This window comes from Lissotriton helveticus, chromosome 3_1 (assembly GCF_964261635.1).
Source record: "Lissotriton helveticus chromosome 3_1, aLisHel1.1, whole genome shotgun sequence".
NCBI lineage: Eukaryota > Metazoa > Chordata > Amphibia > Caudata > Salamandridae > Lissotriton > Lissotriton helveticus.
Window position 1 is genome coordinate 2,042,313,734 of NC_136061.1, and position 13,821 is coordinate 2,042,327,554.

At 42.3% G+C, this 13,821-nt stretch overlaps 1 protein-coding gene and 1 long non-coding RNA gene across 3 annotated transcripts in view; one reads left to right on the plus strand and one right to left on the minus strand.

The window, feature by feature from the left end:
• Positions 1-13,821, plus strand: part of AGBL1 (AGBL carboxypeptidase 1) — a 4,192,795-nt gene that overhangs the window by 3,651,277 nt on the left and 527,697 nt on the right. The gene's annotated exons all lie outside the window — the stretch shown is intronic.
• Positions 1,412-13,821, minus strand: part of LOC144825252 (uncharacterized) — a 101,852-nt gene continuing 89,442 nt past the window's right edge. Inside the window, exon 2 of the long non-coding RNA XR_013609354.1 lies at positions 1,412-3,962. This is a non-coding gene — a long non-coding RNA (uncharacterized LOC144825252). The remainder of the gene's footprint in view (positions 3,963-13,821) is intronic.

The following is a 13,821-nucleotide window of genomic DNA, read 5'->3' on the forward strand; positions in this document are numbered from 1 at the left end:
TTGTTTCAGTAATGTAAGTTTGCACTTTCGTAAGCTCGAGCAGGTGAAAATGCTTGTTGGTAATGTTTATTTTTGTAAACAATATGTGGCAAAAATATGCATTTGATCTTCAGACTATTTACAATATGTGAAGATAACTTCACCATTATAGCAAATCAGATCGCCAGGTGTTCTGCCATATATAACCATCTTCCAAAGGACAAGTCGAAGAACTGAAGGGTCGTGTGTTCCTGTTCAGAAAGCAAAGTCTTGTCAACATATGTGAGAATACTCCTTCGGTCTGGCTGATTTGGCATATAACCTGTGTTACTAGGCAAAGGAAACGCTAGATAATAGATGCACCAGTGGGATGAAAAATACGAGGGCTGAAACCTCCAGCTGGAATTTTTATGTCTCGCTGGATTGCTACCTTTGTAAAGTTTTGTTCCTCCCGTTATGCCTTAGATTCTAGAATGAGACTGTAACAAATCACATCTCTTGTCATTCTGACCCCGAGGCAGACACCATTAATTATGGGAGGAGCTTTGATGCGATGTTGTTTTCCTGTCTATTTTCATTCACAGGGATGTCTAACAAAACAAAGGCATCCAATGCACTACATTAGCCCTAACATAAAACAGCCTTTGGTTTAAGGGAAATCCATACTTACAAATAAAAGTGACCTCCATGTGCAGCATATTAGCCCCAAATCTGGCAAACCTGTATATGCACAAGTTTGAGACCATTCACATCTACTGACAGACAAACCCTTTTTATACTAATACAAAACCATGGCGACGATACGTAGATGACATCTAATCATTTAGCAAGGTGTAGAGACCACCATCACAGACTTGGATTTAACCCTCATCTTAAATTTACAGGCCAGTTCATTAACACAAGTTAACCCATAATGAACTGCAATAGTAATAAACATGATCACCTGCCCTTGCTCACTTTGGTATATAGGCATTACAACACGGAAGATCAGGATAATAATAAGTACACTTAGAAGAAATATCATGTGTAAATGAAGCACAACGAAATTGGCAAATCTCATCATAGTATATGTCCACATCAAGGACGATTTGAAATGAGCAATTATAGATGAACTACTCTTGAATGTCCAATCCTGAGAGCTGTCTGACTTTACTCCTAGAAGAAAAATGTTGGAAACAGTGACTGTACACAGAAACACCGACCAGAGAGGGCAATAACCCCTATTGGTTGTGACCTCTCTGTTCAATAATATGTTCACAGATAGTATGAAATCGTATTTCATTCAGCCTACATTTTCTCAACACCCAACTATTGTAGAAAAAGGGTCAGGCAGATCAGGTCGATTACCCCTTTTCAAGGTTTGCCCGGCGTTAGCCGCCTCTCACCCAACTCAAGGTTTACCAAATAAAGAGGCAGGCGCTGGAGACTGGAAGACAGGAAACAGGAGTTTATTCCGACGGAGCAGAACACGTCAAATCAGACAACAGGGTATCTTCTCGAGGTGCTCTAAACGCATCCTTGAGGCCTGGCCTCTTATACACGGGTTTATTGCTTTATTACATGAAACACATTTTTGTCAATACTTTGATGTACGGAAAGACATCCTCGGAATCCTCACTTTGGGCCTGTTCCCACACATATTTACAGTAGAAGTCCCCACCCTGGTCACAGTAGGTGATGACTATCGCACACCAGGACATTCCGCCGGTTCCCGGAATGTGGGCGGCTGATCGGATCTCATGGGGCGGGGGGGGGCTTAGATCAGTCATAGATTCTTCGAAGAGGGACAGCTTCCTACTGTAAGGGGCAATAAACTGCATCCGCAGGGCTAGGTGATGGCCTGGGATCGGGCCGGACAATCGGGCACAGAGGAAGGGGGTTCATCAAAGGATGTGTGATCATCAAAAGGACGGAGGGAGGTGTTAGCCGGGTACGGGATGTGGCTCCGAGGCAGGGCCGTGCTGAAGGGGTGGTTAATGGCCCAAGCATGTGAGAACGTGGGCTGTCAGCGCGCGGGGGGGGTGCTTGCGGGGTCAGAGAGGGAGAGAGACGCGCTGGCTATCGGCAGTGGGCAGAGAGGCCATGGCACACAAAATGGCTGCTGCTTACGCGCACACATAAGTTGGAAAAGGGACAAGGTGGCGCCGATATTGTTGATGCCGTAATCTAGATTTTAACACTATGATTTCACTTTACTTAACCCCACATAAAATGCAAATAGGAATAGGGATGCACTACCAATTTTGAAAATTATATTTTGCCAGACTTCTGTTTCTTGACCAATTTATTTTAGAACGGAATTATTATATCTTCATGATGCTTTGACAATACCAGTTACCGTCTTCAGCAAAATATCCATACACTCTTAAATGTCAGGACGGGCAGATCTATGAGTAGGCACAAACAAAGCTCACGACTGGGCTCAGGTTGAGTGCTGTCTCAATGGCTAAATACAATTACTATATATATTCTTAGAACAAAATTTAAGAAGAGTTGTAGTACATTGAGTAGCATGTACCATTAACTTAAAATGTACATACCGCCATAAAGACTTATTTCTATATATATCTGCACATCTATGAGGACTGACACAAATGGGTATTGAACAAAGTGAAGTGTGGTAGGTGACAGCGCCAACCCCCATCAAACCAGGATGGCCCAGTCTGCCAACACCTAGAGCCTCTATTGTGATAATGTCTGGAAGGAATACACAAAGGCCAACTGACAATTACAACTAGTCATGTGACCCTAGAACAGGCTGCTGGCATCAAATGGTCAGGATAAGAAGATGTCAACTTTATGAAAGTGGCATTTTCACAATATTGACTTAAATCCGACTTTCACATTAAAGAGGGTTTTAAATTCCTTTTTCTCAGACACTAAACATGACATCCCTCCTTGCTCCCAAACAAAAGTTATTCCTTAATAAATATAAAAGGGAAACCCAATATTATTCGAATGGAGAGGAAGGCCTTGCAATAGTGAAAAGTGAATTTGAGAAATCTTCATTACCAGGACATGTTAAAGTTAAAGGTACATGTCCAACTTTTTAAATCCAATGTACCCTGTCCTTTTGGCTGTTTAAGAGCTACCCAAGGGGTGTCTTATATACGTTCAAAAAGAAGGCTTAGGCCTGGCAAAATATTTATTTTTCCAAGGCAAAATGACCGTTTAAAACTACACCCACAGGCTGCAGTAGTTGGCCTGGGACATGTTTAAAAATGCTATTGCTAGAAATGGGGGTCTTTAGTTGGCAGGGGTATGCACCCGGTCCAAGTAGGGACCCTTTTTATCTAGTCAGTGCAAGGGAGTAACACACCCAAGATAACCCCTGCTTATCCCCTTGGTAGCTTGGCACGAGCAGTCAGGCCTATCTCAGAGTCACTGTGTAAAGTATTTGTACATAACACACAAAGTAACACAGTGAAAACGATATAAATGGACACAGCAACAGTTTAGAAAATGAAACAATCTTTTTCTAAAACAAAGAAAAAACAAAATGACAAATATCCAACATACATGAGCAATTCTGTCCATGGACTTCTTTGAATGTGTTGATTTCTGCACAAAGTACCTTTGATCTGTCAAGTTGAAAAACAGCTGCAGAGGAGGAAAGCGTCAGGAGTCACAGGGATGCATTGGTTCTTGAGTCCCAGTCAGAGACTTGGTGCTCTGTACTCGGGCTACGTTGGTACTTCAGGCCACGAGCAGGCACTGTGTTGTTTTTTCAGCTGCACCATGGTGAGGCATTGGTTTTTTAACCAACCGCCAAGCTCGCAGCAGGAAAAATGGTGCTAGAAAGGCGATGCATGGATTTTCAAGTCTTGAAGCAGCAGAACCACATCCAAAGGCCCAGAACTGGAATTGGCATCACTTGACAGGTCAGGACCCCCAGCAGTGGATTTCAGAAATACTGCAGGTGAAGTCATTGAAGGCCCTGAGTCTTCGAACAGGAGGCAAGCATGCACAAGCCATTGGAGAACCTTAGAAAAAACAGGATACAAGAAATCAAAGTTTAGTTCTTTTACTGTCCACAGACAGAAAAAGCAACTGCAGGCCAACCCAGCAAAGCAACACACAGCAAAGGGGCAGTACTCCTCCGGAGTCCTGCCCTATACAGGTGTCAGTGATATTCAGGGCACTCCTCAGCTCCCTTTGTGTAACTGTCTAGAGTGAATGCACACACAACCCACCTATCAGTCTAGACCAGACATTGATTCCACAGGCAGGTTGAAGCACAGGATGGTAAAGCAAGAAAATGGCCACTTTTTAAAAGTAGCATTTTCAAATGCACAATTTAAAAACCAACTTCATTAAACATGTATTTTTTAATCCTAAATTCAGGGAACCCAAACTCAAAATCTCTATCTTTTCACAATTGAAAGTTACACTTGTCAGATGTTTCAAGGCAGGTCCAATAATCACCTATGGGAGAGATAGTCCTTAAAATTGTGAATAACGAAATTGGTAGTATTTTACTATCAGGACTTGTAGAACACACCAGTACATGTCCTACCTTTCACATACACTGTACCCGGCCCATGGGGCTACCTTGGACCTACATTGAGGGTGTCTTACATGTAAGTAAAGGGGAGGTTTGGCCCGAGCAAGTGAGTGCACTTGCCAGGTCGACATGGTAGTTTAAAACTGCACTCACAGACACTGCAGTGGAAGGCCTGAGGCATGTTTGCAGGGCTACGCATGTGGGTGGCACAACCAGTGCTGCAGGCCCACTAGTAGCATTTGATTTACAGGCATGGGCACACACAGTGCACTTTACAGGGGACTTACCAGTAGATCAAATATGCTAGCGATTGAGTACCAATTAGAATCACAATTTACACAGGGAGCACTTGCATTTTACCACTGATCAGCAGTGGTAAAGGGCCCAGCGGAAACAAACCAGCAAAAAATGAAGTCCAGCATACAGTCAAAAATACGGGAGGTAGAGGCAAAAATACAAGGGAAACCACAACAATGATACCAGGTCTAATAGCTACTTAAGTGGGTGGCACAATCAGTGCTGCAGGCCCACTAGTAGCATCCAATTTACAGGCCCTAGGAACCTGTATTACCACTCTACTAGGGACTTACAAGTAAATTAAATATACTCATTGATTGTGGCCAAGCTCAAAATGTTTAAGGAAGAGAGCCCAAGTACTTTTTCACTCATTAGCACCTGATCCCTTCTGCCACCAACAAGACTGTAACCATACAAACTGATTGTTTGTGTAAGATGAAATAAGTGGAATGCTTTTAATGTAATGTAGTGTAAGGTGAATTTGTAGAGTGCTGCTTATCACCTGTAATGGTATCCAGGCACTGAATACTGTGCCCACCACTTCATATATTGACACCCTTGTGACACGCGTGTGTGCACTGCCTTGTGAGATACCTGTCCAAAATCTAAGTGTGATACATGTAGTTTCACTACCTCACGGCTGTCAGAATTATGTTTTTCCAGTTATTAGACCCTGTACCTTTGAGGGCTAGTTCTCAGGTACATCGACCTTCCCACAGCTCCTGCAGTAACTTCTTTATTCTATGTTTCTTTTGTGTTTTTTTTATTTGAGGGTAGCCTTGTGCTGATGAATTTCACTTGCACCTCCTTTGATGGTGCTGCAAAAACATGTTGACCTCGGTAAGTGGGTCGAATTGATCCCCATATAGTTTTAATCCTGTTCCTATTAAAATACTATGGGGATGATTAGAAAGCAGCTCAGAAGGCTCCGACTGACAGTCAGAGCCTTCTGAGACTCATTGTAATGTAATCACACAGAACTCAACTCCCGGAGAGAGAGAGGGAGAGGGTCATAGGGAAAATATTTAAAGACCCATCCAGTTTTAATCCCCAATCCTACTAATATAACAACACAAGAAAACAGGTGGTCTAAAGAAAAAAGAGCATAGTATACACAGAACAAGGGTACAAGCAGAGCGTAAAACAGATCTTTTGACCGTCTAACAATTAGTGATACTAAAAAGATGATAACGCACATGCGACTTCATGCCAGGAGGAACCCTGAGGGGGGGAGAAAAAGTTAGTTAGGATTTCCATCAACTGCCCTTTGTGGCCAGTGTCATCATTTGGAGATCCAAAGGTCCCCCTGTCACCTCAGCTCTTCTGGTGACCGCCTCATATTGACTGAAGCAATTGGAAAGGAATCTGACCTGTCATTCCGTCTGGCTTCTGACAGGCTCAGAGCGCCCTTCCGCAAGTCGGAATGCGGCAAGTAATCTCAAGGGTGTGCTTCTCTGCCCTTGAGATTACAATGACAATTTATGACTTGGTTTTCATGCTGGTCTGTCTAACATGGAAACCATGCCAGAAAGCGTTGTTGGGATGCACAGCAGGGCCCCCTTTAGTGCACAGCCTCTGATTGAAGGCTGAGTGGGCAACTATGGGGCCCCTGTTGAAGTGATTCCACCCAACATTGTAATGAGACCCTTATTGTTTACCCATGAGTTAGTTTTACGCTTTCCTTTCCCCTCTGTAACCCTAACCTCTCGCTCAACAAAAAATTGATAGTGGCCTCACCTCTACCTCAGCTATTAATACAAATTTGGAGCTCCCCAACAATACCATGGTTTGTCAAATGCAACTTGATCTTGAAGATCAATGCCAGGAGGGGCTTGAAGATAACGCATGCCATCTATCGGGTGAGTGGAGGCCTTCTGCCCTGAGCTGGAGAAGCCCTTGATCGTCTATGGGAGGCAAGGTGTCTCAGGCGGTAATAATAACATTCTTGCCAATGTCTCGTTAAGAGCTCCACGGCTGGCAAATGGGTTGTGTGGACCTCCTGAATCAGTGCTTAACTCATTGGTCATAAGCATCATTCCCCTAGGAAAGCTTGATCGATCTTAGTACTCAGATGAGGTCCCATCTGACTTCTTCCTGGGACCTCCCTTTTGCTCTTCTGAGGAAGGAGGATGCCACCTTTGAGACCCATCATGAAGTTCTCTTGAGATCCTGTAAGCCAATGCCCTCATACTTGAGAATATATTTTCTGCATGTAGGTTGAGTGAACATTAGGCCATCCTTTGCAAGCCATTTTTGACTAGTGTGTTTTGACAAACTCTAATTAAGCTGTGGCAGGGCTTGAGTGAGTGGTGTTCTAATTGGCGATATCTCATCTCCACATTTCTTTTAAAAATTGTAATTATTGCTGTGTGCTTTTAACTAGTGAAGCTGTGTTCAATGCTCCAGTGGGCATATTTTTAAAACTACCCAACTTGTCAAATTGACAGTTCTTGGAGATTTTAACGTCCATATGGACAAATCCAACTGCCCTTAGCTGTGCAGTTGGAATATACCTTAAATGGGTTGAATCTGATGCAAAGGGTAGCTGCGCCTACTCATATGGCAGGCCACATGCTAGATTTACTTTTTGCCAATGATCAGGCATTACAGGTAGATGGCCCGCTTTCTCTGACCTGGTCAGATCATTGGTTGATTCCTTTTAGTATCTGTGGGTCTCACCATAAAGATCTGTCAAGAACCACCCAGGAAGTCAGGAGGAATTGGAGCATGATCTCCACTGAATCAATGGGCCTTTTGCTACAATTCACTTTCCCCTTCTCACTGGAGATCCCAGTCAGGATGTACTAACCTTTAGCTAGTGGGTTACATCAGCCCTGGATAAAACCGCCCCAATGAAAAATAGGAAGCTTGCTAGGAGCAAACCCTAGCTCCTTGGTTTACGGACAAGCTCCGGTTGGAGAAGAGTCTTTTAAAGAGGTTGGAGCATGCTTGGCGCAAACACTATGAGCCTGCAGACAAGTGTATATACAAAACAGCACTAAGAAAATGTCATGCTTTAAAGCATTAGGACGTGTTTGCCAATCAGATTAACTCTTTGAATAAGTCGACAAAAGAAATGTTCAATATTGTTTAAGGCTTTATGAAACCTGTAGCACTGAAAAGCACTATTCCATCCTCCAAAATTCTATGTGAAAAACTAGCTACTTTCTTCCAGACAAAAATTCAGGATATTTACTCCTCCTTTCCACTCCCGGGACCACTAGATTTTCCATCCCAGACATTGTGTGCAACTAGCACGTGGGCAGTCTTTCGCCCCCTAAAGCTAGAAACATCTGCGGGGGAGCTTAATAGGATAAAATCAGGCTCTCCAGTAGACCCGTGTCTGGCCAGATTTTAAAAAAAATTTGCCCATTGGTTTCTCCCACTATTGAGTGAGATCTGGAACTCCTCGCTGGTGACGGGGGTTTACCCCTCCAGCAGGAAAAATGAATATGTCCAGTCCATTCTAAAAAAGGAAAATGCAGATCCTTCGGAGCCCAAAAATTTCAGGCCAATTTCTCTTCTTCCTGCTCTGGCTAAAATTCTAGAAAAGGAAGTCCAGAAACAATTTAAGGACTTCCTAGAGTTGAACCATCCCTGTCACAACTCCCAATCTGGTTTTATGTCCGGATATAGCACGGAAACAGTTCTCCTAGAAGTGTGTGATGCTGGTGCTGCTGGACTTACCCGAAGCTTTTAATACCGTGTCGCACAGGATCCTTTTAAACAGACTCAAGGGTCTTGGGGTGTCAGGACCTGGTTTCGCTCCTTTCTAGAGGGGCACACACAGCAAGTGGTTCTCCAGTCTCACACCTCAACCGTTATCCCCCTTAAGTATAGGGTTCTGCAGGGCTTGGCCCTAAGCCCTACGCTTTTTAATGTGTACCTTACTCCTTTGGCTGCAATAATTGAGAAATATGGGGTGGAGGTTGTCTCGTATGTGGACTGGACGACACCCAATTAGTGTTCTCCTTCAAAGATCATAGCGAGCCGGCCTTTGTTAATTTTAAGCAGTGTCTTTTGAACATTTCATCCTGGATGACAGAGAACTGCATAAAATTAAACACAGACAAAATGGAGGTCCTGTTTTTTAATCAACCTATCACCCCACGGCCAGAGCTTTGGTGGCCGGTTGACCTAAATCCCCCACCTCTTCCAGTTACCTCTGCCAGGAATCTGGGCTTCTAGTTTGACACACAACTGTCTAGCAAAGTGCAAATTGCCCATGTTTCGGGCAGTGTTTTGAGAAATTGAAGGCTCTTCGGAGCTTTCTTCACTATCTTCCTATGGACTGCAGGAAGACCGTGGTGCACACACTGATCACCTCTCAACTTGATTATGCGAACGGTTTGTGTATAGGAGTTCCGGAGTACTTACTCAAAAGACTGCAGATTATTTAGAACGCAGCAGCCAGGCTTGTGCGGAATGTGCCAATGCGTCACCACATAACCCCCATCTGATCAGTCTTCACTGGCTACCAGTGAAAAGAAGAGTATTGTGGCTCACAGAGCAATGAACAACATTGCTCCGCAATATCTGAGGCGAAAACTTGTACAATACAGCAACAAGAGAGCACTCAGATCTAATGACAGAACTTTATGGTCTTTTAACGGTTTGCAAAGGCTAGAACCGGAGGCCGTTCCTTCTCAGTCAAAAAAACTGTTACTCTGTGGAATGCTATGCTGGAACACCTAAGGAAGATCCACTCTGAACACATTTTCAGAAGAGCATTACAAATATTTCTCTTTACTCTTCCCTAACTTCTCACCACCAGTTTCCCATGACTATGTCATCAGCACTACTAGCACCAGGACAACTCCGAAGGAGTGAGCCGCGTGATCTATAAGTCATCTATTATTAATTTTTCCTGGGGGACTAGAGCACGCTAGTAATGACAGAGTGGGTGATGTACAGGGCATAGTCCATGTGGAGAGAGGTTGGTGAGGGCTAAACAGTAAATGGGGCAAAAGGTGTATATTGGTTTCAGCAAGTCACCAGTGGTTAGTGTCTCATTCACAACAGGGAAATTTAGAAAATAACAACTAGACCCCCTGTACCCAAACTGAAGCTATCACCAAAGGCAACATGCATTGAGGGGTTCTTCAAGAACTTATAGGTGATCTCAGCTGCACCATTTTGCCACCAGTAACACTTACCTTGTTAGAATATACAAGGATTGAAGGATTGACATATGAAGCAATGTACTGCTCTAAATAACCAATAAATTAAGGTGCGCTAGTCGTTAACTCCTACATCAGGAATAATGCTGGATGTTTGCCTGCTTTGACATCGTTCCTTCTTTTTGTGTCACACAATAGGGTTGATTTTCAGAAAGTTCTTACATTGGGATCTGAAATGCAGTATTATTAAATGCTTTCATCAGTAGAGTTTTTGCCTCATGAAGTATTTCTATTTCGTTTTGCCTTGCTGACAATGCAGAAATGATTCTTGCTTGAGCAGGTCCAAAGCCTCCGTGAGATTGTTTCACACCATTAAAGTTAACAGAGGTTAAGGGAAACTATTGAGCCTGCTGCCACGCAGCACTAATGCCATTAGACAATTGATTTAGATTTACAAGCATAAAGTTAAACTAAAAGCTCACCGTGAGAAAACTGGACATTGCGGAAACATTCCCAATTGCAAATCGTTAGAAAAATGACAACAGTAAATTACTATTTAGCTGAGAGACTTCTAAATACAGTGAAGAGGAGAAGGCATTGTTGGTTGTATCTGGCTCGCTTTCCGCGTTGGTTAGGCTGCTCTTGTAAATATTAACTCTTTTTATGCGAGTGAGAACTACGTTATATCTGGATGAGTATAATTTATACTGTGACAATTTACCTTCAAATAAGTGAAGTAAAATGACTGATAAATATTGAAGCCAGATGAGCTGGGCTGATGTGTATGATAAGCAATTGGTCCTTCTTCTGAGGTTTTGACCCCTCTTAAACCACAGTCCACATCACAGATACCTTTGCGGAACCAATACAAACTGCAGTGGCAATAACCATAAATCAAAACCTAACAGACAAACGTGTTATATATTATCCAAATGACATGATGCAACAACATCAAGATAGCTACTCAGTCCTCCACACTATCTCGCCTATACTGCATTCTACTACATTTCAGGTCAGCAGACTCATACTTCAGTAGCTCATTCTTCCTCCTTTGTCTTTGACCTGGCTTGCCCAAGGTAACAGCGATGCCCTTCAGTAGCCATTTTGCGCAACACACAATTAGAATATGCTGTCCGAAAGTTGGTTAGTAATTGGAAAGGCCAGTTTATGAAACTCAACTTTTTAGGTTAGGTCTTAATGCAAGTCTCAACACAGTCTAAGTAAAACTCTGCTCAAATGGTGGTAGCTCTGGCCCGAGCAGCAGACAGTTCCGCGGAGAAATATGTATTATTATTAGGTTCAAGCAGAAGAATGATTTTTTCAAAGACAATGAAATCAGCTATCATAAAAACATATTTATAATTGATGGTATTTCTTTTGATTCTTTGAATGTTTGTCAGTTATTTTCAAGCCCACATTTGTAAAAAATGTTAATACTTTTTTTGGGGTTGCAAGTGTTTAGAGAGTGTTGGTGGCATAGTATTTTATAATATATGTTAATTATATCAAAAAGTAATTATGATTGTTATTTACATTTATTTAAATTATTTATGTAATATTCATTTAAAACATTCTAAATAAATTCCAGGTTAAAAAATTTGATATTCATTTCCTGGAAACATAAAAATATGTTTCAGTTTTTTAAGTGAATTGTGTTGGTACATTATTATTGATAATGAATATTCATTTTTTAAATACTTTGAAAAGTTATTTATTTTTTTACATTTTCCTTTCCAAGGTAATGTTTTTTTTAACAGGTAGCATTAATTATGAATGCAAATAATAATTCATTTAAAACTGTATAATTATAACATTAAATACATGTAATGATGATTGGCTTATAAGTATTACATTTTACCCTAACCTTTGCAAGACTCTCCAAATGTGTGCATTTTACCCAGTGTTTGTGGGATTAGTATTAGGATATTATATTCAACACGCCAAATATATGTACATTCTGCAGTGTTTGTGGTATTAGACTGGATCCCCCACAAATGATATGCACTTTTGGCACTAGAGTTATCAGGGTCCACTTTAGGGTGGTGCTATCAGTGCAGCTGCACCGGGTACTGTACTAGAGGGTGCTGTTTTTTAGGTCTCGCCTGAGCCAAAGCATTCGCTGCCCTGTGAGACATTTAGTTAGTGGGTTTTGAAAGTGCTACCACAGGTTTTTGCTGGCATCAAGCTTGCGGTTATGCCCGCGGGCAGGCGCGCAGCCGCCATCTGTCTTTCCTCCGTCACGGGTCATTAAGTGCATCTGGATCACTTTCACTTTCGCGACTGCGTTCCTTTCACGGCCACGCGACAAATGCTTGTTTTTATGGGGACTCTGAGGGAAGCTTGTTTTACTTGTGCATTTCGCTTGAGGCAATGTTTTCTTTCAGTTACAGCTCCCCCGCCATTTGCATTGGTGCTTGCTTGTGAGTGGTGGCTTTATTTTACGCTGTGTGTCCTATTATAAATGTGATGCGATGCAATGTTTTTTTTGTCTTAGCTTTAGCTTCCTCGCGCTCATCAGACCGCATTATTATTGCTACGAGGCTCAGCAATAACGACTTTGCATTTCTTGAGAAGCGATGTTTTGTTTTTGTTCTACCTACAGCCCCCCCCACCGATGTACGACCACCTTATTGTTTATTGTTTAGCTACGGCCCCCCGCCGTTATCTGACCGCCTTACTGTTACTATGTGCCAATGAGATATTGTAGACTGCTGGGTGTTTGCCAATATTATTTTCATAATTTGTGACCCAGCTAGTGGACTTGAAGAGAAGCTTGCTTTACTTTTGCATTTCGCTCGAGGCAAAGTTTTTCTTTTAGCAACAGCTTCCTAGCGCTTATCACACCGCATTATTATTACTGCGTGTCTCTGCAATAACGACTTTAGATTTATTGTGAGGTATGATTTTGTTTTCGTTCTACCTACAGCGCCCTTGCCTTTGTCTGACCGTATTCTTATTGCTATGTGCCTGCCCAACATTGGCTTTGCATTTCACGAGAGGCGATGTTTGTGTTTTGGTTTTAGCTACAGCCCCTTTACAATGCTATATTTACACCGGTCTTAGCGTAAGCTAAAAAAACAGTCGGCATCAGTTGGTGCGCTCAGCAGAAAGGACACAAAGGTAACGAGCAAATATTGTTAACACCTTTACACTCCGCATCACTCGGAGCGCTCAGCAAAAAAGCAAAAGAGTTAGTGAGCATGTATTGTAACAAGCTATATGTTGTACTCAATCTGCTGCTAGTGTAGGCAAACAAAACAGCCTGCATCAGTTTGTGTGCTCAGCAAAGTCGCCAAAGAGTTAATGAGCAGGTTTTGGAACTAGGTATATGGACATTTGAATGCGCTCCCTTTTACAGTGTTGTTGTCAATCTGTTGGCCGCGCAAACAAACAAAACAATCCGCATCACTTAGTGTGTTCAGCAGAGAGGCCAAATAGATAATAAGCAAATAGTCAGAAACCCTTCATGGTCAGGATCATTACGTACGCTCAGCAAAGAGGCCAAGGAGTAAATAAGTAAGTATTTTAAACACTAATATCAACAACCTATAGGCACTACTTTACCAATTCACCATAACAATGTATACAATTTAAAATGGTAAATTGTTAATAAAGTGTAAAACATTTCACCATTGCCAATTGTGTGCCTCCAAGTTACAGATTTATGTGAAATGCGCAACTATCTGTAACTTTACATTTTAGTTAACAGGACATTTTGGCCAATAGTACTGCCCCCCTTCCTTTCCCCCTTTATAGTGCTACAAACAGTCCGGTGTTTGCGTAAGCAAACGCAGCATTTTGCATCACTTGGTGCGCTCAGCAGAGAAGACAAATAGTTAATAGGCAAAGAGTCAGAACCGCTTTACAGTCCGGATCATATCATATGCTCAGCAAGCAGGTTAAAAGTTTGCAGTTTTAACA